Source organism: Lycorma delicatula, chromosome 1 (assembly GCF_047948215.1).
Source record: "Lycorma delicatula isolate Av1 chromosome 1, ASM4794821v1, whole genome shotgun sequence".
Classification (NCBI taxonomy): domain Eukaryota; kingdom Metazoa; phylum Arthropoda; class Insecta; order Hemiptera; family Fulgoridae; genus Lycorma; species Lycorma delicatula.
In genome coordinates, this window is record NC_134455.1 from 2,815,886 (window position 1) to 2,841,959 (window position 26,074).

A 26,074-nucleotide genomic window follows, 5' to 3' on the forward strand; every position below is an offset into this window, starting at 1 on the left:
TTGGTCAGATGATTTTTAGAATAATTAACACAGCTTCAAATAAAGGGCAGGCAGGAGTAGATTTTGTAATGAACAAGAAGATAGGGAAGAGAGTAAGGTATTTCAAAATGTATACTGACAGAATCATTGTAATAAGCATAAAATCAAAACCTAGGTCGACCATGGTTGTTAACGTCTATATGCCTACCAAATGCTCATGATGATGATGATGATGAGGTAGTGTGCGTATAAGAAGAAATTGATGAAGCAATTACACACGTAAAAGGGGATGAAAATTTAATAATAGCTAGAAATTGGAATGCAAGCATTGGAAAAGGCGAGGAAGGAAATATTGTGGGTGAATATGGGCTGGGCAAAAGAAATGAAAGAGGAGACTGACTTATTAGAATTTTGCACAAAGTATAATTTAGTAATTGCCAACACCCAATTTAAAAATCATAATAGAAGAATACACACATGGAAAAGCCAGATAATGCTGCAAGGTATCAGATAAGATTATATCATGGTTAAGCAAAGATTTAGAAATCAACTTGTCGACTGAAAAGCTTATCCTGGAGCAGAAATTGATAGCGACCATAATTTAGTGATAATGAAATGTAGATTGGGGTTTAAAAACCTGAAGAAAAGGTGTCAGATGAATTGGTGGAATTTTGAAAAGTCTGAAGAAGAGGAGGTAAAGAAGATTTTTGAGGAGAACATCGCAAGAGGTCTGAGTAAAAAAGATAGGTAGAAAATGTAGGAGAAGAATGGGAGAATGTTAAAAAGGAAATTCTTAAATCAGCAGAATTGAATTTAGGTGGAACAAAGAGAACTGGTAGAAAACCTCGGATATGAGAGGATATATTGCAGCTGATGGACCGAACATAGAAAATATAAGAATGGTAATGATGAAGAAAGTAAAAGGAACTATCGACAACTAAGAAATACTATAAACAGAAGTGCAAACAGCGAAAGAAAAGTGGATTAAAGAAAAGTGTTCAGAAGTGGAAAGAGAAATGATCATTGGTAAACTAGACGAAGCATACAGGAAAGTTAAGGATAATTTTGTAGTATATAAATTAAAATCTAATAATGTGTTAAACAAAGATGGTACACAGATTTATAATATGAAAGGAAAGGTGGATAGATGGGTGTAATATAATGAAGAGTTATACGGGGGAAATGAGTTTGAAAATGGTGTTATAGAGGAAGAAGAGGAAGTCGAAGAGGATGAAAGGAGAGAAACAATACTGAGATCTGAATTTAAGAGAGCATTAAAAGATTTGAATGGCAGAAAGGCTCCTGGAATAGATGAATGAATTCCTGTAGAATTACTGTGCAATGCAGCTGAGGAAGCATAGATAGATTATACAAACTGGTGTGTAATATTTACAAAATGAGAAATTCCATCAGATTTCAAAAAGAGTGTTATTGTCATGATACCAAACTAAGCAGTAGCAGATAAATGTGAAGAATACAGAAGAATTAGCTTAACTAGTCATGCATAAAAAAATCTTAATTAGAATTCTGTACAGAATTGAGAGGAGAGTGGAAGAAGTGTAGAAGACAGATTTGGTATCAGTAAAGGAATAGAGACAAAGGAAGCAATTTTAGCACTCAGATTAATAGTAGAAGGAAGATTAAAGAAAAACAAACCAACATACTTGCCATTTATAGACCTAGAAAGGGCTTTTGATAATGTATACTGGAATAAAATGTTCAGCATATAAAAAAATTTAGGGTTCAAGTACAGAGATAGAAGAACAGTTTCTAACAATTACAGGAACCAAACAGCAACAGTAATAATTGAAGAACATAAGAAAATCACAAAATTGTATTGGGGTAGTAAAAATACCCCGCTTGGTAAAATAAAGGTGTCAAAAAGCTTGGCAACAGGAGGGTTAATTTAGACTGGGTCTAAGCCACACCATCAGACAGGAAAATAAATTATACTATGATATTTTAACAAAAAATATTCTATTTGAAAAGTTATATTTTACAAACCAGGAATAAATACTAGTTAATTTGGAATATAATGCATTATACTTGTTCTTTTGTGCATATTTATTGCTGTTTCAATTGAATATTGAAGTTTCAAGAGAATCTTTAGGAATTCTGAAAATTACAAATTCATAATTATGTATACATTTAGAGTCGTACATAGCTGCATGATTTCAGTTAAGATAAAGATAAAAAAGGACTCTAAATCTAACAAGAATTTCCACTAAAGCTGCTGGCAATCTTGGTCATTACTTCATAATAATGGGCAGAAAAAAAGTTTTGCACTAATAAGCATAATGTTTCTAGTTTACAACTATTCTACACAAACATGGAATGACTACTTATTTTTAACAGATGACCGAGATCGATAAGTGTTTCAAAGAGAAACTTTCTCTTTTGCAATACTATTAAAAATTTTACTGAAAAATAAAACTTTTTTTTCTACTAAATTTAAGTAATATTGTACTTACAGAACAGATCTTACAGATCCCAGAACAGTGCACTTGTCTCGTACAAGAACTCATAAAATATTAAATAATTTACCATAATCTGGTGAATATTTCATGCTCATTGTTTTAGATTTCTCTCTCTAAAGTTAATTAAAAAAAGTTAAAACCATGGCAAACAGGGCTGTAAATAAAAAAAAAGTATAGTAAACCCCTAAGCATAAGAGCAACAAAAGTTAATAATTTTTTATCAGAATAAATTATATCCTAATATTGTGAAATTTAATAATAGATATTGATCACCTTAATTCATTCTCCCTGACAAAGTTAGGAAGATTATTTATTTATTTATTATTTTATTTTGCAATTATTATTTAACCATTACAAAAAAAAAAAGTTGCACATTTGGTTTAAATGAACAGAGAATTATATTTACTCTTCCTGATTAAAAAAAAACACAATTTGTTCTCTTCACCATTATGTAATGTTAAAAAATATTACCACGAATTACATTACAGAAAAATTGTTTTAATACCATGTGTTTTTTTTTTGTACAATTCAAATAATTTCTATCCTAGCATTCAGTAGAAGTGTTACAAACTTGATTTTATATCAAATTTACTTCTATAAATCATTTAAATACATACACTCCTCTTCTAGTGGTTATATAAAAGAAGCAATCAAAAAATTCAAATAAAATTTTTAATAAACACAATATTGTTCAATTTAAAGAAAAATTCCCACCATTCTAAAAAAAAAAAAAATGTTAACGAATTACATGCATTTAATAAGGTGAATAGTACTATTTGTGCGATTTCAAATCTGCAAACTAGAATTAAATTGGAGAACAGGGTATTTAGTAGCACAAATTTAAAGAAAACCTGATTAACAAATTATATAACCTAAAAGTATGATATTACCTTACCTAATATCTGTTTTTCTTTAGTTTTCTTCTGAATCATCCTCAGGAATATCCATTTTCATTCTCCAGAAGTAATCAGCAAAAACTTTTTAGGCACCATTTTCCCTGGAAGCATGTTTCCATCTCTGACATATCCTGAGGAAAGCGTTCATCATGCTTATCAGTAAGATTGCTAAAGTTAAGTGAAAAAATTTCAAACGTGAATGTAAAATATGTAATTTTATTTAGACATATTTCTATTGAAGTCACTTTCTTGCTTAAAATTATTTTCTCTGTTAATTTTATCCGTTCATTTTTTGTAAAATCTTGTTTTTTGTAATAGTTATGATCTTATGTTTGTCCCAATTTTTTTCATATCATTCTTTTTTTTTTGTCTTTTTATTATCCCATTTTACATTTAGACACAACTATAATGTGGTAAGAATGTCTCTTCCTGGATGTAATTTCCATTCCATAATTTAGTTTGGAAATCTCTCAAATAGTCTAGTAGATGGATTTCACCAATATATATAAAACTTCTTTTATGAATTTTAAAAGGAAATCATTTTGATTATCAGTTTATACATTTTTTGTGTAGGAGGAAAATTTGCGACCAGACATATAGCAGCCCACACCATGAACTTCACACACCATGGGTGTGTGAAGTTGCCATCAGAGATGAGGACTCAGTAAACAACCTCCCCCTAAGACAAAATGCCCTGATACCCTTCTGTTGGCATTACTCAGGGTATACTGTTTCTCCTGTGGGACACACAGGGTGGTGTTGGGAGTCCTACACATATCACCAGTGGCAGCGACCCAAGGGCCCCTAACCACCTCCATGCATAGGCTATCCCTATCCCACTCACCCCATATGCTCCAGCAAAACACATGATCGATGGATCCTTTGTTCACAGTGAAACCTCCTCTCTATTTACTTGTGTGCAACTGGTCCAGTAGGGGTTCAGGGATCAATCTACAGCACCACAATTAAGGGGGAGATCACTGTCTACATCCAATGTTAGCAATGCTACAGATCTGCTGGAAACAAACAGAGGTCATTGTTGGCCCCAAGCCAATGGGTTGGAGAGTCCTGTACACCTTGACAGTAGTGATGACCCCAAAGGAGCCCCCACCACCTCCTTGTACAGGCTGTCACCTCACCATCTGCCTGTGAAGGCTAGCCCTCATGCAATAATTCCTGTGCCGTCTTGATTTTGAGGATACCCTCTGCCAAGGCAGCCACTTCTCGCCAGATATTTCACTGGTCAACATTGTCTTCAGCAGATTATCTTTGGCAAGCCCACCAAAAGCAGCAAAGCACTGGGATCTCTTGCTATCACCAGTTTATACTTAACTAAGAATTCTGAAGGTTCAGTTCTTTAATTTTTTTAATCTAGCTCATACTATCTTGACTACTTTTCCTTCTCATTATTATAAAATTCATACATATAATAAACCTCTATCAATCAGATAGTGTTGTTTAATTTCCCTCCATATGTGAAATCTGGTTTATTTAAGTCAATTTAATGTAATGCTGTAATGAAATCTCGCTCATGTTTTACAGTGGTAGTTCAATGTAAATTTGAATGAATTTTTGCATTTTAATGTATGATCAAATGAAAATTACTCTTTTGATCCATTTTTGTTCTAAACTTCAGCTCCAAGGTGGTGTTTGATGCCAGCAGGGTTCTTAGACAGTTAGAGTCTGAAGGTAAGCTGAGAGCGAGTCTGGTTCTAGTAGAGAGTACCAGGCCTGAAGTATTGCTTGGTGATGGGATGGAGATGAATGATGATAGATAGATTCCACCAAGGGGGAAGACTCCGCAAAGCTTGAGTGTTATCGAGCATTGCTTATGATTAACGCGGTGACGAAGCTTGACTTGGAAATCAATGTGGTTGGTAATGCAGTGGGAAAAAAAGTGCCTTCGGAAGGCTGCCGAGTATGTCATGAGGAGAGTCGATCGGAGGTACTCTTTCTGGTTGGTGGCAGATAGTGCTGCTAAGCCAACAGCCACGGGTGGAGACAAGGGTAGTGTTCAATGAATGGATATGGTGCCAACCCAAAGTAGGAATTTAGTGGTTAGAGCAGAGGGACGTTTCTTATGTGGATTATCTTTACTAACCATATCTTACTAATTCCATCAAAACATCTTTCTATAATTTTGCTGTCTCCTTGAATAGTTTCATTGATCTATGATTTCGCAATTGCAGCTGAAACTTTGATCGATCATCAAATCCCCTCATGTTAATTATCAAATTAATTTATTTTGAAACTTTCAGCCACTTTTAACTTTAAATATTTATTATAAAAATTGTGGCCACTTTCGAACTGTTAAACTCGCTTGTAAAAATTTGCACGATTAATAACTGTATTACTTACTTAATAAAGGTGGTAATAAATTTTAGGTGATTTTTAACCCTTTACAACATTAATCTTATCGCTGAGTTTTTATTCAAAAATACACTTTTCAAGAAGACTTAATGAATAATTATGATAGTTATATAAACAAGAGTATTTATTATTCACAGTTTTTACTGTTTACACAGATGCTCCCAACTAATGATTTTATGATTTTGAAAGTAACACAGATCTATTTTCTTTTTGCAATTGTACTGACCGAGGACCGGACCCACTTTTGAAGTATTAGTCAGTCCCCACCCAGTGAGAGGTCACCACCTACGCAAAATGGCCATACTGGCATCGGCCACACAATTGCAATTAGTTGCTTAGTGCAATTTCAGACACTGAAACAATCTTACGCGCCACAATATATTTTAAGAGCTTATATATGCATATATATATATATATATGTGTGTGTGTGTGTGAGTAGACTATTTGACATACTCCTGAAAGTAATTTCTTACATATAAAGACAGAAAATACCTTTTTTGAGAATTGTACATAACTACTATGACAAACACATAATATGCAAAAATAAAACAATAAAATTCACAACAATACAACATAAGCCCCGACCTGAGTACTCACCTACATTATACATGAAAACATGATTAATAAAATACACAAAATACATGCATAATACCAAAGATGCAACATCACCTATACACATAAAAATCAATACACTTAATACATACAAAAACTAATCTCGCCCAACTACATATATCTACATATATACAATACTATGAATAATAATGAAATACACAACAATAAAACGCAAGCCCCGACCATAAAAGAGAGCACTACATCAACTACGACCCATGCAAGGTACTCCTACTTGTCGTCCTCTGCCTCTCTTCCACACACAATAGCTTCAACCATGGCAGTTTTACCCCACCACGCTACTTCCAAGGTAAGCATCTTAGGGACTACATTCCCGACCCTTAACTTCCCAAACTCATCCATTACTGGGCGCCACACGCTAGCATAACATGTTCTGGGGAGTCAACAACCCCACAATACTGGCATAGGGGAGAAGCCCTCTTTCCACTTCATCCCAGTTATACAGAGGTACTGTAGGCATTGCCGTGAAGCTCCTTGAGCTTCACTGCAATCCCTACTGAGGTACCCTCCCATAACACTGCTTCCGGCAGTCGACCACATTGCACTTAGCTGCAAGCTCAGTGTTTGTCCAACAAAGCCCCCCGCATAAGAACGACCCTTTGCTCTAACCACTAGAGTCCTACCTTGGGTTGGCACCATATCCACTCATTGAACACTACCCTTGTCTCCACCCATGGCTGTTTGCTTAGCAGCACTCTCCACCACCAGCCGGAATGAGTACCGCCGATCGGCTCTCCTCGCGACATACTCAGCCACCTTCTCAAGGCAGTTACCGCTGCGAAACCGACCACATTGATTGCCAAGTCAAGCTTTATCACTGCGTTAATCTTAAGCAATGCTCAATAACACTCAACTTTGCAGAGTCTTCCCTCTTGGTAGAATCTACTATCACGATGAAACTATGCCGCTCATTCATTTCAATCCCATCACAAAGCAATACCTCAGGCCTGGTATTCTCTGCTAGAACCAGACTTGCTCTCAGCTTACCTTCAGACTCTATCTGTCTAAGTACCTTGCAGGTACCAAACACCACCTTAGAGTACCCACTACTATTAACATTAAAATCCAACACATGGACCACATCACTCCCCAGAGTACTGGTGGCATTGGGTTCACTCACGCGGGTAAACCATTTCTCCCACCAGAATCTCTTGTTCAGGACAACTACTTCCTCCTCGTTGACCCTCTCGATGACCAACACTCTGCTGGAGCTTCAGGACAATGTCTTTAATCTCCTTCTTAGTTTTGGTGTTCTGTTTTACAAGCAGGGTCAGTTTCCTGACTTCTTCCTCAACTACCCTGACTGCCTTCAACACCTCAGTGTCAGATCCATACCCCATAAGATCCACCATGTTCTTCCCCAGGCGCTGACTCCCAAATTCAACTGGACCACCCTCCTTAGCAGGTCCCTCTGCAGCCTGCCTACAAATGGGAGACCTAGACAGGCTCATACATGGCCTAAAGCCGTTGGCCTGCAACATTTCACAGCAAAATATCCATTGGTCACCTGCAAACTGTCTGTCAACCATGAACACGTTGAAGAACTGGCCAGTTTATTCCACCTGACCTCAATTCAGAACAAATCTATTTAGATATACTTTTAACTAAAGATGTTTCTCTCTACATATTGAACGATTCTTTTATTATAATACATTATATTTCCTACTCTCTATTTATAATATTTATACAAAGTCTGATGTCAATAACAAAAAATATTAATGTTTGGGTGCTTCTTCTTAAGTTTTCTTTGTCTACACTATTCTTTTTTTTTTTCTCATGCGAACGATCATTGTTCTTCAGTACATATATTGCACTTCACTCAGTAGCATATTTTATCAAATTACAAAAGAATTCTTTGATGAGTTTAAATAAACTTCATAGAGAAATACTGAATTGATTGTATAAAATATTATAATCCAGTTAATTAAAATCCTGCAAAAAAAAGAAGAAAACGTTCTTAGTATATTATGATTTAAAAAAAAATAAATTACAGTAATAAACAATCTATGTAGAATTCAAAGTTCATTATTAATTATTATTATTCATGCATTTCATTATTATTACTTCATGTATTTTGGGAGAGAGTAAAATACAAAATTAATTTTTGTTACAAAGGGAATCCAACAAGCTGGTAGATTTTCCAAGTTGGAGAAGTTTGCTACAGAGTGGTGATGTCTGAAAGGAGGTAGTGTTTGTCATATTATGCGCTCATACTGACTTACAGTAAAAGTACACGGGTGATCGCAGGTAAAAAAGAAGGAAAAATCCAGTTATTGGAAACGTAATACGTAAAATAAGATAAATAATGGTATATTAAGCATTTGATCAACCACAAGGGTGATTTACAAGGATATAAAGACTAGTACTGGAATGGAAAATGTGAATGAAAAAATGAACAAGGCTGACAGTCGGTTTGTGCATGTAATGAAGATTGAGAAGGAGCATAACTGAAAGAATTTGTGCAAGAGGAAATACAAGTCTGGATGAAGATCACAGAGGTGATGGCTCAGTAAACTTATAAAGGGCATAGAAAAGGAAGTTAGGGGTATTTCAAGAGTATTTAGAAGCAAAGGAAGGTTTAAACAAGAGAAGGTTGTTTCTGAAAGGCTTACTTCCAACAGATAGGTGGATAAAAAGGAAAGAAGAAAAATCTGCATTCAACTCACCGGATTGGCAAGTGTTCAGCATTGTTACTGATAAGCTGGTTTTCAGTTCTGTAGGACCCTTAGTTCTGACAAAACTAAGCAAGAAAAAAGTTTTAAAATAGGATTTAAAACATTACCACTTATTAAAATTCAGTTATCTCATGATCTGTTGATCTGAGAGTTAATATGATTATTAAATGATAAAATGATTTTAAAAAAAATAATCAAAAAACTTTTTACAATGTACATAAATTATCAAATCATTTTGTGTTTTACTCTAGTATTTTTACTATTCAATCTAGTGATCAAATTTCATTAATCTACGAGTCATTTTTTTGTGCAAAATGTATCTTCTTACTGTATCGTACTGTTTTTAACAGTTTTACAGATTGAAAAATTATTGTTCATTAAACTTTCCAAACTGTCAGACCTTTGTGTCTACTGTGGACAAGTTGATTCCATTGAACATACTGCCACCACTGGGAGCAATCGCAGGCAGAATGTTAACAACAAACACTGGAACATCTAGATCCTGATAATGTTATCCTGCATGCTCAGGACCAGGAGGAACTGGGCTGTGGTAGAATGCATGATCATCAATGCACGGACATCATCAAGGATAAGCTGGCGGATAGGTAGTGGGTGACAGCCAGTCTCCAGGAGTGGGCAGCAAGAGCCCACCCATGTTGTCATCTGCCAATGACTCCTGGTGAATATCAGATCCTGCCGCTCAGAAGCGGCCAGTATATGTATTGCGCACCTGTCACATGGAAACCATGTTCATGCCTCGCGGCCAAGTTCAGTTCCTATGGAAAGAAGGGATTGGTTTTTTAACAGGTGTGAACCCTGCACTGCCGTCAGAACGGGCCTGATGGCAGCTGGTAAAGCTTTTCCCTCCCCATATGGAAAAAAAAACTGAATAAGGTTTTCATAAGGTTTTCAATATGGAAATTGAATAAGGTTTTCAACAAATATCTGCGTTAAATCTTATGAATTTTTTTTAAAAATGACCAATTTTAAGATCCTTTAGAAATAATTTATTCAGTTTAAATCACTTGATTATCTTGAACTTGGTTGATTTATTTTTCGTCTGTAGAGAAATATAATTTAATCATAAAATTTTTGAAAAGACTGTACTAACCATCACACTCATGTTATTGTTAGTAAAGTTAGTTTCATTTAAGTAAATAATTGCTTTGCCGGCCTCCATGGGGTGAGTGGTAGCGGCACGGCCTTTCATTCGAATCCCGATCAGGCATTTTCACACAGTACTTGTCATTCATCTCATCCTCTGAAACAATAACTAACCGTGGTCCCAGAGGTTAAAAAAAAATAGTAAATAATCGCTTAGAGAATGAGTAATACACAAGAGTTTTTCCAGAATTATCAATTTATACAAATTTTGTTTTAATCTAAATGAAAATAAAACTCTAAAAAGTTAAAAAATTATTTCAAATAATGAAAGCTGGCATATTTTTATTTTAATTGAGAAATTGTTTCAAATAAAACCAGTTTATTTAACTAAGTTTGACGATCAGCACAATTAGTTTTAATAAATATTAAAATATTAATAGATATTAAATATTTTAACATTTATTATTACAGATATAGCACACTTATTCTTACCTATTTTCAGCAGCTATAAAGACAGAATTCATCCACCGATTTGATGATATCAAATCTAGTGAAGGGTTAGGCAGTTTTAAACAGATTTAAATTTTTTCAATGTTAAAAATTTACTGTTTTTGTTAGGATTCAATTAATGGTGGGTACTCTCTAGGGAAACTCAGCCTGAGACTAATAAAAAACGAATATTAAATAGCTAAAGTATAACTGTATTTTGATCTTGAGATAGAGTATAATGAAATTTAATTTAACAATATTATTTTTCCAATAAACTAGATGGAAAAAGCACAAACAAAACTGGAGTATTTAACTTTAATTTTCTTTAAAGTAAAAATTTTGAAACACAATACTTACTTCATCTGTTTATATTTCAAATGATTTTTTGCATTACCAATGCAAAATTATCCCTCTACTTTTGCTGCTTTTCTGTTTTGCTTGAATTATTTAGCTAACTTCTCACATTGCATTTTTTTTTAAGATGTCAAAACTGGTTTAGTTTTTCATTACAGATTCTATCCATGATTCTACTCGCACCAAAACATTTTCTTATAATTTGATCATTTTTTATTCTTTATCTTGTTAGGTTTTCCTGTATGTTGTTCTGGAGCTAGAGTTTCTGATTTTAATGTTTTGTCTCTCTTTATGCAATTTATGTCTAAAAAAAAAATCAAGTAAACCCTATCAGAAATTTCAAAGTTAGTGAACAGTTGGACTTTGTTGTAACTAAAGATCTCCTAAAACAGAAAAGAACTTTCTACTTGGATTACTAGTATTCTTCCCCAAACTTATTTGTAGGACTATTGAATTGGTGCACTTATTAAAATAAACTGAGTAACTTAGTGAAAAGAGATATTAGAAACAAATTTGAAAAAAGGAGAACTGACATTTAATTCTTTTCACAATCTGTTGCGCCTAAAATGGCCAGACAGAAAAAAATGTTGTGATTTTTTTTTTGTATAAAAATCCCTCGTGCAAAATATTTTCAAACTACTAAAAAAAATTAAATTTAAAACTAGTACACCTGACTCACCTTGCGACACATAAAATGTTCCACATAACAAAAATCTTCACAAATCTATTGTTAACAAATAAGCCTGTGTTAATAGGCTAGTTGACTGTTTTTGAAAAACCGGTTTATATTATACCTTAACGATCATTTACACAATGTATTCTGCATTTTTATAAACCAATTAAAATTTTCCTGCTAAAACTCTCCAAACTGTCATGGCCCCTCGTATGATGCCACGGCTTACAAAAAAATCAGATGTTTTGTGGAGTCTTTAAGATGTTGCGAAAATTACAAAGTCTAAAATGAATTCCAAGTTCTACAAGTACTATAAAGTGCCTCAGTGTGAAAGTATTACCATTAAAACTCCAAACAAATTGTTTATTTAACTGTATTTAATTATTTATTTAACGAACTTAATGTTCCGGGCTAAGTATATTAAAGTTAATATTAAATAAATTAACAAATTAGGTTCATTTTCAATATTTTTAGACTAAGACCAATTGTAGAAAGCAAAATTCTATCAGGTTTTCCCTTACTGTCATCTAGCCTATTATACTTGTTTATTTTTACTTACTGCCTTTTCCATTCCTGGCACTAATTTTTTTTATTGGGGAAGAACCATTTTGTAATCACCCAATGTTCTTCCCTAGATTTATTATCTCATTTATACAATAAGCGTGAAAATTTAGAGCACCCCCTTTGCTGGCCCAAAAAATACCTCATAGTTTCACATTATAGTCCACAATGTTCAGTATATTTATTTGCTTTTAGTCAATATAGGGTAAAACAATTAAGGTAAATCTCTTTATATGGATATTGCAATACCTAACGGTGGACCTGGAGGTTGATACTGAAGTAAACCTGTTTCCATCTCAAGAATATCCTTTAGACTATTTTAAGTCAATAAATAAACACAATGTGTTTGATAATAAATTATTTCTAGATGACTGACCGTTCAAGACAAGGTCTGCTCAAAAGTTAGAATTTTTCCTTTTATCTCTGTATCAGTAGAATTTCTGCCAGAAAATAGAATATTTATCCTTTCAATATTGATCCTAAAAGTTATTAATTTATTTAGTAAGAACCAAATTGTGAACAAAATCCTTCATCTTTGGTTGGCTATAGATTCTAATCTTCAAAGGCCGGTGAAGAAATTGTGTCAATTTTTTCTATATGCTAGGTGGATAAAATTTTATTGTCTTGTAACACAGATTGAAGTCTTAAAATAGGAGTATCCTGTCCATGAAGCACAGGTCTTATGTCAATGGCAGATTAATGAACTGAATAGCATATTTTTTTTTAACTACAGATATTTTGCAAACAAAAAATTGAAATGATTTTGTTTTTTACACTATATCATTCGAATACCAAACAGCATAGATGAATGAATCCCTTTGTATCACTATTAAATTAATGTATCACTTTGTATTAAATTTTCTGCACAAGATATACAGAAGACATACAAAGCCCATGTTTGTTTTTTTTATTTCAAAGTTCATTTGAAAATATGCCAATCAAATTTTGCTTTGCCTCATTAACAACCACTTATACTGTTTGGTATAAGTTTGTTATAGTTTTCAAAGTATTTGTTCAGCCTTCTGTTCAGATTAGCAATTTTTAATATCATGAAAACAAAACTCACATAACAGAATACAAACCACCAATTGCATATAAGAGGGGGTCCAGTGAGTTTGCTAAATAATAGTTAACTTACTAGGTTAGCATTGATATTGGTGGAAAGCAGCCCATCTTTAAATAGCCCAGAACTGGTCTAGTGGTTAACTCATCATCGCAAATCATCTGATTTTGAATTTGAGAGTTTTAAGGTTCAATCCTTGTAAAGGGAGTTACTTTTATATGGGTTTGAATAGTAAATTGTGAATACTGGTGTTCTTTGGTAGTTGGTATCAATTAACCACACATCTCAGGAATGGTCGATCTGAGGCTGTACAAAACTACACTTCATTTACATTCATACATATGATCCTCATTCATCCTCTGAAGTAATATCTTATGGTGGTTCTGGAACCTAAACAGAAAAAGAGAGAGCCCATCTTTAATGTGACATAAAATAAAACTTGTACTAGACTATGGCAAACACAGATTTAAAATGCTTACATGATTAATATAATGTGTCTTATAGTGAATTCAGCAACTCTTTTACTACTAAAAATAGGGTAACAGCAACAACATCTAAAATATAGTATTGGGCAAAATCGTTATAAATAATTATTGAGAAAATTCAATTTAAAACTATTGCCACTGATTCATCTTCAGACACATAAAATGCTCCATGTAGTAAAACTCTTCACAAGTCCGTTTTAATTAATAAATAAGGCTAATTAATTATACTTGTTTATTTTTACTAAAACTGTTTAAACTCAAATGCAGTATTCTGTGAAATGTTTTACCATTTATGATGTCAAAAATTAAAACTGTCTTTTAAAAAAAAAACCCTTCACTTATTTTGTAAAATAAATCTGATCATGAGGTTTTTACATTGTTTTCCTATAATCTAATTAAATTTAAAATTATACTCACTCATGTCATCTAGCTGTTGATTGTGTTAATCTTAATCTGATCATCATTTTGACTTTTGAAATTAGCCTTTTCATCTTATTTTTTGTTATATATTCATCACATGTATAATTTTCTAAGCATCACTTTAGTGTGTTGTTCCAGCATTAATTAGTTAAAATATCGCAGTTTTCTATGCCTGAAACAGACTTGAAACACTCTGGAAAAAAATTAGTATAAAAATAATAAAATAAATTAATACAAATTAACAAATTATTAATATTTTAATTCTTTTGGAATCCATTTTTCATCTTTTTATTCTTCATCACACCATTTTTTCATCATTGATTAGTTAAAATATTACCATGATCGATAGCTGAAACAAACTTAAATATTCTGAAACAAAATTAGTAAAAATATCAAGGCAATTGTTAAAAATAAAGTTTGATGAACTTGAAATATACATACATAATAAATAAAACATTATTTCGGAAAATTCCCTACAGGTTAACATGGCTTAACAGCATGCACTTAATCTAATCTTAAATAAATAAAAAACATATTTAAAATAATATCTCACTTTATAATTGGGCCTACTGTGGGTGGGGTATGGAACGCGATCGCGACTTAACATACTTAATTCTAACTTAAAATATATAATGAACCTGTAAAAAAACACTACACATATAACATAATTAAAAAATAATTACAACCTACTGAGGGGCCTACTGGGGAAACGCGATTTTTCTTTAATTCTAACATGCAAATTTACTCTAACATGCACATGTTTACAAAACAAAACAAAAATATATAATTACCTGAAAAAGAAACTTAATCCTACTAGAAAAGGAGCACCAGATACAAAGTAAGTAGTCCTCCCTTTAATTGTTATTATAAAACTAATTAGTTAAGCCACATTAACGCTGTTCACTCTTAACCTATGTAATTAATCGTTGTCGTACCTGCAACAAAAGATAAAAAGAACAATGTTAGTATTATATATGTACTATTAGTAACAAAAATTTATTTATTTAGTAGCATTAAGAAAAAACATACTATCTAATTAATAGCTATTCTATAACAATGTTATAATTCAATTTTATGACTTAAAAAAGTGGAAAAGAGCGACTTTAAAGAACTTGTGTATCTATTTATTTATTGATCTAAGAAAGCAAGACCATTTATCCAAAATACTTAATTAAAAGGAACATTGCTAATCGTTATAATAGAACTAATAATTAAACCGAAACTTAACAGTTCAAGAAACTCATTATATAAAGAACTCAAACTAACTTATTGACAAAATTAGCAAGTAAATTTTCAAATAAAAGTTTACAATTGCTCACTAAATACTATGAGGGAGATTTATAAGCAGCCTATGAATGCCTAAGTAAAAGTGGATTAGAATTAAATAATGTGCCAGAGTGGTGCGTATGGTTAACGATATCTTTCCATAAAGAAGGTATGAGATATGCATCACAGGATAAATATGTTGACAACTTATACAGTAATGTAGTAGTAGCAGTAATATTATGTTGTATGGTTTAAGAAGATTTGCCAGAATGATTAATAAAAAAAAATCAAATATTGCATTAAGTTTATTATGATCCAATTTCACTAATAAACACGGTTTTGTTAAATGAAAGTTTTATTGTTTTTCTGATGTAAATTTTATACTGAATCAAAAAAATGCAATCAAAATTTTTCCACCATCTACTGTTATAACATTTTTTGAAGCATATTTTTTATGTACTTCTCATATATTTCTACATATTTTTAAGTAGAATTCTATGTATTTTTTTAGGGATAACTTACGTACATAAAAGAATATTTTAAATGATTTCTAATTGAGAGTGAATACAAATATATTATGAAGGCAACAGCTGTATTTGGATGATTGATTCATGTACAGTAGGTTCTAACACATCAGTAGAGAGCAGTCTTCAGAGTGATTCAATTAACACACCAATATTGTTTAAACATTCACTGCGTATGCACATACAGTGGTTTCATTCTGTTTTGTGATTTACAGGTACTGTGTCAAGTGTGTTGCGTTAAGAGAATAAATATGCCAAGAAGTGTGTAAATGACCCAAACTTCTGTTACAAGTGTGGGGATTCGATGCTTGAAGAACAACTATTATGTTTAACTACATTAATTAAAAAAGTTATGAAGTAAATTCCGGCATTAAAGTTGGAGATCAAGGTAAGAACTGATCCCATCACATCTACTGTTAAACCTGTATGAAATATCTCACTGTCTGGGCTAGGGATAATTGGCACATGAATTTTGCCATATTAACATGTGGTATGAACTACAAGATCGTTGGACTTTTATTTCTGTATTACAAAAATAAAAGAATAGCTTGTAAATCCAAACATACACCATCTGATATTAGAAGGCACATGGGGACGATTTACCAGTACCGCAACCTCCAACACATTTAACTTTAGAAAATTAATCAGAATATGAGGTAATCACTGAAGTCTGACAAGAGGAGCAAGAAGGTCCTGCTTTTGAAGCAGAATCCTCTAGCCCTGAATCTTATTAGGTATCAAAGTGAATTATGATCTTCTTCGGGATTTGAATTTGTGAAAGAAACAAGCCAAGCTTATGGGATCTAGGCCGGAATCTTCTCCAAACTAACATGAATCTATTTATTTCATTGTTATCAGGAAGAGTTTCAAGATTAACATTCTGACAGAAAAATAGTTTAGTGTTCTGACACAATATTTGTGCCATGATGGATACACTGCATAATGAACACAACTTTACAGAAAGAAGATTGTTCATAGATTCTTTGAAAATTAGTTTAAAAACTATCCTTTTGCACAACGGCAAAAATTATCCTTCTGTGCCATTAGCAGATGCAACTAATATGAAAGAAAGATAAGAATATATGAAAATCCAATTAGAAAAAATTCATTAGTTCTAGTGAACTGCCCCATTTACAAATTAGCAGATTCCGAAGTACCACTGAACTATATGTTGCCGTTTAATTTATTGCGTTTTTAATGGTTTGTAATTCAGCTGCATTAAATTTTGTTGCTTTCTGTGCAAATGAGGCAGCAGGAGCAAAACAAATCATTATAAATAAGGAATTAATAACCGAAGCGTGAAGCATTTATGCCTGGACAGAAAAGTGTTTTACATCCCTTACTAGTTAACTTGAAAATGATTTTCTACATCCATTTCACATAAAATTTTCAAAAACTTTGTTAAGGCAATGCATAAAAATGGTACTGGATTTCATTATTGTAAATAAAAATGTCCTCGCTTGAGCGACACTTAAATCAAGGAAGAAATTTTTGTGGGTTCCTGATAAAGAACATTGATTAGAGATGGACAATTCAAACAACTGTTAAGTAAAGTCAAAAAGTCTTTGTGGAGATCAATTAAAAGTGTTGTCCAAAACCTTTTAGTAAATTTTAAATTTCTGAACTATTTTGGACATTATGGAAAAATGCTACAGTTGTACAAACGTGTGTAATATTTCCCTAAAGTTTATTTCTTGGATTCGCACCTGGATTTCTTTTCGTACAATCTCTGCACAATCCGTGACAAGCACAGGGAATGCTTCCACCAGCAAATTTAAGTCATGGAAAACAGGTACCAGCAACAGTAGAGTGTAAGAATGGTTGCAAACCTGATAAGACACTAAAGAGGGAAATTGTAGATGCCAAATACGAAAGGAAAACAATAACTACCACCTTTTAGATAAGTTGAATACTGTCCTCCAAATTCTCCAAATGTTCTAATTAAAAAGAATTCTTTTTGAATGTAATAATGCCATAAGGTAGGTATCTGTTAAATATAAAACAAATAGATTCATGTATATAGCTTTTGTGTCGTCATGTTTATCGATAGTTTTAACTTTGTGGAATTAAGAAACTTTTTATCTTAATTTTTTTTTCAAGTTAGGAAGAGATACACTTAGAATGTGATTAAAAACTGTATTGTATTTAATTGTGCTTATTCATTTAATATGTAATTATGTGTTCTACTGAACACAATACTTTATAGAATGTGTACAATATCAACATTATTTTCTATTTTGGTGAATTTATAACTCATATAAATGAGATGTTTGAAAAGTATTGAATATATTCCTACAGAGAGATTTTAGTTCAATTGTTCAGAATTTATTTATATATCTTTAAAACTATAAATAAGGTGCAAAGCAACTCACATTGTTACCAAAATGATGGACATTATCTGTAAAGTTAATTAATTACCTGTATGATGTACGATTTGTTAATATTTTTATAGTTTTTTATTATTATTAAATTATTTTTATTCAGTTAAATCTGGTATTCCAGTTGTTTTATTTCATAACTTAAACATTTTTTCTCTTTAGAAAAATACTGATGAAGCAGTATATAATGTACCTGCTTCCTGTAGTAGATTTTTTAGTTTTTCATTAAGTCAATGATGGTCTAGAAGACTACCACAATTATTGCTATAGTTTAACATGTGCAGTGTAGCAACAATGATATTCCTTTTTTTATTTAGCTGTCAACACCGCATTCTAATTTGAATAATACCAGTGTATTTATATTTTGCCATTTGGTCTTAAGCTTTACTTGAAATTATATAAATTTGTCCAAAGTACAAGACGAGAGATCACCCCAGAAATCAAATTCACATTTCACATGGACATTACAATAGAATGGATAGGAAGTAGTTAGGAAGCAAGAAAATAAGCAAGAAGAAATTCGGTTGTATAAAATTTTCCATAAAAAAGAAATTGATTACCTTCAGCAATACATATACAGAACAGAATAGAAACAAAAAGAAGTTTCATTGACATAACCGGAAACAAGTGTGGAAGTGACAACTGATCTTCAAGTTCACAGTATCTTAATGGCTCTAATTTCTATCATACAGCTGTGAAACAAGATCACCTAAGTTCATTCAGAGAACTGATAGGTATGAGGTACTAGACAAGAAAACAAATTTTTTATGACACACAAGGTGATTTTTTTTTTTTTTTTTTGAAAATGGATGCCGATGTAAATACCACTACAAAACATGAAGGTGGCCAGTATATAAACTGTTAAATCACCACCGATGAAGACTTTTCATTCACTCAGATTGATATTAAACTAAAAAAGCAGGATCAACCAAAGAAGTTAGAAAAAATAATATGTGAATAGAGTATAATAAACTATTTTAAAAAAGAAATATTTTAGCAAATATCCTTTGTTGGAATCTACAGGTAGGATTCCAGATTTAAGAAGAAAGTTGGATTATTGATAGATTTATTAGGAAGATCTGCCAGTTGGTCGTGCATTTTTAAAAAAAATATTATCGACGCTACAAAAATTAAAATAATAAATAATCCACCATCTGATGAGAAAAGGAAAGAAGACTGAATATTAAAATGGACATTTTTTAATAAAAAGAAATAAAATAGTATTCTTTATCACATCATTTTAAGTTTACTGTTTTGAATCTGAACAGAATGGAATATTCGTGTTTTAATATTTAATTATGTTTATTAATAACTTTTTATACATTTTTTGATTAATAATAAATTAAGACAAAATTTTTCTTTACTAAAAGATAAATTAATTAATTAATTTGGTTCTTTATATTCTGAGTATTTCTTTTATAAATACTTTAAAAATAATGATAAACACTAAAGTATTTTTATAATAAAAAAATGTAGCAACAAATTAATAAATGTTAAAAAATTTAATTAAAAAGTAAAAATTATTTAATTATTTATTTATATTAATAAATATTATTAATTTAATAATATTTATAAATATATATGTATATATATATATATATTTATATATATTTACAATTATCAGTGGCAGCTTGTAGCTAAAATTAGTGGCGGTGTTGCCCCAGAAAATTTTTTTCTGGGCCTTTTCAAGATAGGGTTAAAGTTTTCTGAAAAATAAAAGAACCGGAAAAAAAATGAATCGTAGAATAGCTGGAAGCAGGATAATAAATTCTACACTTGTATCATATTCAAAAATATGGCACAGTTTTTAAGCACATTGTGCTTAAAAACTGCATTCAGTTTAATCGAATAAATAATAAAATGTCAATACAGATAATATTTTTTAGCATCATTAGATAATAATTTAATAAAATGTCTGCTTAAAAAGACTATGGTCCAATGGTGCTTAATTTTATTTTCTGTGTACACAGAAACAAATTCATAAGTACGTTTTACTAATTACCTTCTTTTTCACATTTCCAGTGTGTTTTTGGACAGATTTGGCAATCAAACAGCCCTTGCTTTCTGCCATCTTCTGATCATTACTGAAAAAACAACTAAACCGCTTTCATAATCCTTCCACCGACTAAACAAGAAAAGGGAACAAACAAGGAATGTTCCATACACACGTGGAGTAAAAAAGAGACTACCTTCCACCAGACACCAGGGTCAACACTGCGGCAGCAACAATGCTCTCTCTGCTTCACAGCCTTGTGTGCATGCGCACAACAGCCAAAACCGTGCTGCTGGAACTGTGAAGTGCACAGTTCTGTACAAAGATTTTTGTATCTTTTTCATAAACTGTGGGTGGGGGATGGCTACTGACATTAAGCTTAGGATTATATATTGTACAAGTACAAAGAAGGAATTAAAGAAAAAGGGACATTATATTAATTGTTATTAATAATATAAAGTGGAAATAGAGGATCCTGCAGTTCCACAGTGCCTATACGCATGCCGCCACTGATGTATATTATAATATATTAATATTAACCTTTCTGTTTTGCTTAAAAAAGTATTTTCAATACATAAATTAAACATTTTAAAAACTTATACATAACGTCAAGTTCATTAGTATATGTTGGATTACATAAGAATGAAAAAATCTATCGATTATACTAACAGTAACTACACCACACCTGTTATGTAAACTGTACATTATAATGGTTAAATATTTAGAATGATTGTTAAATAGATAACATAGGACTTTTTTTTAATTTCCATATTAAAAATATTTACATAATGTAACAAAAATTTATAAAACTAATTTAAATATTATAGTTCAATTTTATAAGAAAAAGAAAAATCATAAAAATTTACCTGATGTGGCAAATATTGATTGGATATGATGATATCATGACTTTCAGTACTAATCAAGTTCATATTGTATGAACTTATAAAATATAAGTTTAAAATATTTAAAGGGTAGATACATAAATACATAACGGGTAAGTCAGTTTTATTGAATTAAATCTCTGTAGAGATTGAAATATTTTTATTCTTTTACTTAATTTATATACTTATTTATAATAATTTGATGAATAAGATAAAATATAATTATTTTAAAAATGATAAAACTTCTCTTAGAAAAAAATTATGGTTAACTGACATACCATAATATTTCTCAGTTCTGTCCCCTCCCCCCAAATTATAATAGTAGTGTAAATTACCTTAATTTTATTGCCCTGTGGTGGTAGAGGCCTTCAATTGCAGCCCACGATAACAACCAGGTTGATTCGTCTTCTTTCTTCTAATTCCTCAAACATGATCGACCAGCACTTTTATGAATCATCCGGATATCAAGGTACAGACTTGTAGGTATCCGCCGGTATAGACTTGGCACCGGTGGATATGAAGCTGAAGAACTGCAAAGAAGGCCACTGTACCGCCGAACTGGATAATGATGCCTTCTTAAAACTAAAAGTTCAAATCAGGGTTTGCTGTTTTTTTACGATCATAGGCAATAATCCATTTTCATGAAACAACATGAAAATAATTAAAGGTATAAGAACATAAGAGATTTATTCCGAACATAGTAAAATAATTCAAGTTGAAATTATTTCATATTTCAAATTATAATCATATATAAAATCATAATCATATTTTTAAAAAAGAAAAAATTATAAAAAATTTTATTATATGCTTTAAATGAGTTTTAATATCTGATTTACAGATTTAATTCACCGATTTTGAGCTTGCCCTGATTCAAACAAAACACATAATAAAAACAACATAATATTGCAGAAGTATGTAGATGATGACTGAAGATCGCTGAGAGGATAAGGGCCAGGGTGGACTATACCCCCCCTTAATGAAAAAGTATATAGTAAAAGTTAAAAAGAAATTAAATAATTTTCATTAATTACATTAATTCTAAAATTTTTTTCTAGATACCAATTAAATAAACTAATCTGAAAAATCTAAATGAAAAAAAAAGCTTTAAAAAAGCAAACTTTATAATTAATTTTACAGTTAAATTTTAATTAGCTTAGAGTAATAGAGTAATTAGAGTAATATAACTAAAAATGAGCTTTTATTAAAATTAAAATAAAAATGTTAAATGTAAATTAACTTCTAGTGAAAAGAAAAATTAAATGGACAGTTTAAATATTAAAAAAATTATAATTTTGAAAAAAAAGAGTAATTCCCCTCTGGTGGATAATTGGGAGGACTGATGCTGTTGATGCTGAAGCGATGAACTGAAGAAAATGTAGACTGTAGCTCGCTGGATGGGGTAAAGGGCCAAGGTGGAGTATCCCCCCTTTATTGAATAATAATAAGTTTAATTATTTAAATATTTAAAAAAATGTAATTATTGTGAAATAAAAATTAATTATTAATGTTCAAAAATCATTCTTAAAACAAATCAAAAATTACATCCCCTTAATGGAAATAAATTCCTACATAATAAAATTAGGTTATTTCTTTAAAAAAATATATAACAAAAAACAATATAAATTGTGCATTTAAAAATATTTTTAACTTTAAAAAAAAAAAAAAACTTTATTAAAGTAGTTATGTATGTATTTTCATTAAAAATCTAATTTTATAAATACTATTAAAACTAGAAAATTAATAAAATCTAAAGAAAAATTATTTTAATATAAAAAGTACAATTTTGAAAAAATGAGATGTTTCTTTTGGGTGGATATCAGGGAGGACTGCTGCTGATGGAACTGCTGTAGTCGGACCTGTAAAGAAACAGCACAAAAATATATATGGGTGTTAACATTAGTAACACCAATCTAGTCTACCCCGTATCGAAGAAAACGGCCGGTGTCCGACGCGGTTGAACGCGTACGGGTCGCGCACTCACTTATTGAAATATTACAACATATTTATGCTTCTTTCATATCAGCTGAAGAAATTAATTATAAGCAGAACATGTATAGCAATATCTGTAAGACCATAATTGTGTAATATTTCCTACAGATATATACATTTGTATTCTTTAATCAGAGCACACTTGTTTTTGCTGATATGTACTATTTCCTGCAAAGGCAGGAAACATTCAGTTATGCATTGACATTGTACGCTGTACACCGCAAAGCAGAGCACAGATAATGGTACCTGATATATGTTACATACTCAAGTACCAAACATTTATGCTGGTTACTGTTAATTCAACATTGAATTGTAATCTTATTACTATACACCCTAACTGGAACATAAGACCAGAACAATATTTTCATTTAAGTGGCTTATACACTGAAAAATGCCGAGTTATAATAAAGTTAATTGAATTTAATGACAATGTATTTATCAAATTCATTAAAATAAAGAGTAGTAGATGTTGTTATTGTCGCAAGTTATACTATGAAAATATGGCACTCGTAAGAATATATTACACAGAGAGTTCCTAATCAAAAATAAATTTATGTTTTTATGTATCAACATTTCCAGTCATTCTAGAAGCTTACACATACTGCTTCATGCTTTGCCACCCAAATCGTTTCAACCTTGTCCTCCAACAACAATTTCTACAATATATTTTAAGAACGAATTAATTTTTATTAGAATATAATTTATCAATAAAATCTAAAATAAGAAAACGAATACTATAAGAATGGAGGAATAATCTCTTCTTAAAATTACTAGTCATGCAGAGATAAAGGGCAGTATAATGTTTCACAGACAGTCAATTTACTGGGTTAGAACAGTTGTAGCTCAATGTTATTTGAATATCTAGAAAAAGGATAAAAGCTTTTTTCTTTGTGATAAAAGGGAACAGTAAAATGATAATCTAGTAATAAAATGGCATAAAACTAAAAAGATTTTAAAAAATAATAAAAGTTTACTGAATTTACACTCAAAATAATAAATAAATTAATTTGATGTAAAGAGGATAAATATTTTTGGAAAATACTTTCCTAAAGATTTGGAATCTATTGATTCCAGAACATAAATACATTAGATTGACTGTTAAAAAAATTATAGGTAAAACTCTTGAGTTACAACAATAGGCTGAAGAAGGTTATTCACAGCGAAAAGTAACATAAATTAAAGCGCAATTTAATTATGATGATGAAAAAAGAAAGTTTATTAACAGTAGCAAAATAATATATAATATATTAGTAGAATAATAATATCAGTAGAAATAATTCATTCACCTCATTGGAATAGAAGTAAACAAAAGAATATTTTTGCATTGGGGGTTGATCACACCAGAAATATTGAAATATATTGGTAGATTAAACGGTACTTGAGCGATATATTTGAAAGAATTACTGACCTGTACTATGTAACAACTTCAATAATAGGAACTGGGTCAAAATAGTTTTAAATATCATCTAATTATTCTGAAATAAATACAACCAATTAATTCATACAATTATAACTATTAGAATCATAATAAGAGAAGTTCATGGGAAAGTTATCAGAAGAATGTAAAATTAAAACAGGAGTAAAGGAGAGGGGTAGTTTATCACCAATTCTTTTTAACTGTGTCTTAGAAAAATTAAGAGAATGGGAGAAAAAGATGAAAAAAATTGGAACATCATGAAATAAAACTGGGTTGGAAGTTAAAAGTTACTTGAATTAACTGCCAAACCTTTCCTAACAACACTGTAATTTTCTCAAAAAATCTCACACAGTAGCAGAACAAGTAAACCACATAAAAGAAATCACAGATAAATTAGGGCTCAAAATTTCCTTCAATAAGGCAAAATTCATGACCAATAAAGATTCGATTCAAAATATGAAAAAATGAACAAAGTTAATAAATTTAAATATCTCTGGGAAATAAAGTTAATGGTTTAGATAAAGAAGTCAGTCATTTAAGAACAAGATGATTTTGTTCTTACATTTTATTTTTATTAAAGGATTCTACTGTGAGAATCTTAAAAAAAGAAAAAATATGATCCAAATAAGGTAAAAAAAGAAAACGCCTCTCAAACTGTATCTCATGTAATTAATAACTAATTTTCTTAACTTCAAACAATCAGATTTTAGTTAATTCTTTGAATACTTTGTTGATCAATAAATAAATTCACCAGCAATTATGATTAAGCTTAATGATCTAAATTTAAATATATTATAGCAACATAAGCATATACTATTTTTATAGTATATATTATAGCTATGTTATATATAGCTATATTATAGCAACATATATAATACACATAAAAATCCACCACCAGTTAATTGGCTTATAAACTATTTCAGTACCCAAAGTAGTTGTTAATGTTAATGGTTAATAGTTAGTAAGTTAGTATATGATTAGTTGTTAAGACAGATAAAAAAGGGGGATTAGGTTAGGAGACAGATTAAGTTGTTAAGACACAGATTTTTTTTATGTGTATATTAATGTCACCATAATTAAGCAAAGAAAATCTTTTTTAAACATTAACATAAAGAAAATATCAATCAATAACTTTTCTCCAAAGAAATTAAAAATTTAATTTGACAATTATAATTATTATATATATATATCTCAGATTATATAACAAATATATATATATATATATATATATATATATATATATATATATATATATGTATATGAATGTTGATTCAAACCAAAATTACAAGTAGAAGGCAATTAACATTCAATTGTGGAAAAAGACAATAAAAATATTAACCAATATGTTAAAGTTACTTAATTTGTAAAATTTTAACTTACAGGAAGGATTTATAAGTACAAATAAATTGTACAATAAAACACAAAATTGGAGTACTAAAAAAAAATCTGG

General features: G+C 30.7%; 1 long non-coding RNA gene across 2 annotated transcripts in view; it reads left to right on the forward strand.

The window, feature by feature from the left end:
• The window catches only part of LOC142321288 (uncharacterized), a 42,479-nt gene extending 19,723 nt beyond the window's left edge, over positions 1–22,756 (forward strand). Inside the window, exons 2-3 of one of the 2 annotated variants that reach the window (XR_012755605.1) lie at positions 16,182–16,354; positions 20,367–21,325. This is a non-coding gene — a long non-coding RNA (uncharacterized LOC142321288). Of the gene's footprint in view, positions 1–16,181; positions 16,355–20,366; positions 21,326–22,056 lie in introns of those variants that run through there. The other variant, XR_012755590.1, reaches the window with a different exon arrangement.
• Positions 22,757–26,074: the final 3,318 nt, after the last annotated feature.